Raw genomic sequence first — 2,528 nt, 5'->3', positions numbered from 1 at the left:
ATAATACTGTATTTATTAACTGGCGTGAAGTTGGTTACTTTCCATGCAGCACACTTCTGTTGTAAAGGTGCGTTTAAATATTACCTCCATGGTTGGACGAATTGTGATAGGGGCCTAGCAATCCTCGCAGTGCACAAGCTGAGATGACCTGCACCTGAATCCTCCTTATCATTAGCTGGGCCGAGGGGAAGCATAATTAGCATATTTAATTTATGCGACGGTAATTAGCCAATCGGAAATCAAAGTTGTTAATACGTCAGGCACCACGAAATCGTGGTGCCTGCACTCGAAATCCTCACTGTTTTCCCAGTCCCTAATCCCAGAAAAAGTATACTATGGAACGCCATGCAAATAAGTAATATGGAACGCCATTTGTGCCAAAATCGATTTATTCTTAAGCATTTCAACTGATTTAGACAAAGATTAGGGACTGGAACCCAGTCTAGGTGGTAATACGTGTTTGTAGATCTAGGTCTTGTTTGACCTTTCACCACACCTACAATGGCTTTCTTTCTGCTCCTTCATCTCTTTCATCTCCGAATAGAAGCTTGGTAACTGGACTTGAGGGTTTACATAGGTGTGAATATTGTTTGTTAATACCTGGTTTGATCATCTCCTTTCGGAGACAGTTTAGTTCATAATTTGCGTGACTCGGCAATACAAACATTTTGTTGATTTTCATTTATGCTGTCAGCTGTCAGAGGCTGTAGAAAGGCATTTAGCTCTAATCAAGCTTTTTTGGACTCTCTGCAATTTCAAGTCGTCTCTGTTTTCGTGTGAGTTGCCAGGTTTTCCCAAATAGGTGGGTTAACCTTTGGCGCGTCCAGGAGGGGACAATTCGATGGTGGTGTGTATTTGTTTATTGTTCTTCAAAAAATTTTCTTCCAGTTTATTCTCAAAATCTATGCGGACCGATAGGTAAGCACTCACTGTGCTGTAATTGGTTGTGTACGAACTCGTATAGGTGTAGGCGATCGATTTAGGCTAAGCCAAAATTTGTCCAGGCCGGACCAATATTATCTAAGGACTGATTTTGGCCGGCCAAAATCAGTCCCCCGGACAAATTTTAGCGGCTAAAATCGGTCCCCCGGACCAATTTTGGCGTGACAGGCCCATCAATGGTCCTGTCATCGCAAACAAACGTTTATAAAGAAGGGCGGTGTCTTCATTGTGTTATCTATTCATTTTATTCATTTAAAGCAATGTTTTATTACACACAGTGCAATATTCAATCTAATCTCGATTAAGCGACACGGCGAATTTCAAGAGCGGCGCTTAAAATGGATATGAAACGGTTTCTAGAAATCCAAAATCTTGTTATCATTGTTTAGAAAGTCATTGGAAAACCTCGGACACCCAATATTAAACGTATTGGACAATGCCTTACCCCCAAAAATTCCCCCCGAAAGTCACTGAAAATCTTTTTGTGACGTCACAAAAAGATAAATTTGTACTGCGAGGATAGGGAATGTGGAGGTTATTTGCCAATTGACACAATACAGTGATAGTAATAGCTAATCCGCTTTACATTTTTGTTCCTGGATATGTATTTCATCGTAAATGATTAAAATTTGGCTATATATTTCTCAAATTATTTTTTCAAGTCCATTTTTAATGTTGTTTTTACGACTGTCTTTTACGAATTTGGCAGTCATATGCCTCGGAGGATAGGCACACGGATGTAATTACACGCATGCGTAAAATTTGGTGAAATCCACAATACACAAGTTTTTAGCTGTAGCCATTTTGTTCTCGCGGATTTTATAGTGTTCATCACAATTCCAATTATTATTAATATTAATTGACCGATCTTATGGCAAATGACAATCAGTCATCATCATCCGATGAAGAAAAAGCTGCGGAGCCTCGTCGTAGGCTTATTGTAAATTTTGGCCAAATTATGGCATTTATTGGCGACGATGAACCGGGTCCTACTAAATACCACACGGGACCACTCGCAACCACACGGAACCACTCGCGACCACACGGGTGCAAAAATGATAAAAATATTACCACACGAGAGTAGAAAACTACTTAATATCAATAGAAACCAACTTTTAGTACGGTAATTATCCGAATTCCGTTAAAAATCGATGTATCTTGATTTTGATTTGTTGGTTTTTCCCGTCGTGTCTCGGTAATGTAATGCGTTAATTGTGGATCTGTAACGCATTGACGTGTCAGCTGAAACGCATTCAACCATGACCTTCATGTCTGTGTTTCATATTATCAATCAAGATAGGCCGTTATATACTGCCACGTGAACAGTAATAAACCTATTCTACATAAAATGAAAATGAGAATTTGAATTGTTATATATTGTTAGATTGACCGTTTATTTTTATTTTCTGTCAAACTCCTATACAGTATGTTTTTTTTTTCTTTTTCAGTGTAGGGCCTACATGAATGGAATAAAGAAGATTGCATTAATATAAAATATATTATTAGAAGTGAATAAATACAGAACCCAACTTGTAGTAAATAATTAGCCTCAATTTGTTTACCAGTAGGGTGTATGTATACATGTA

The sequence above is a fragment of the Anneissia japonica genome, unplaced genomic scaffold (assembly GCF_011630105.1).
Source record: "Anneissia japonica isolate Jap-2015-1 unplaced genomic scaffold, ASM1163010v1 scaffold904_len716149_cov161, whole genome shotgun sequence".
NCBI classification, from domain to species: domain Eukaryota; kingdom Metazoa; phylum Echinodermata; class Crinoidea; order Comatulida; family Comatulidae; genus Anneissia; species Anneissia japonica.
This window is presented reverse-complemented; position numbering follows the sequence as displayed.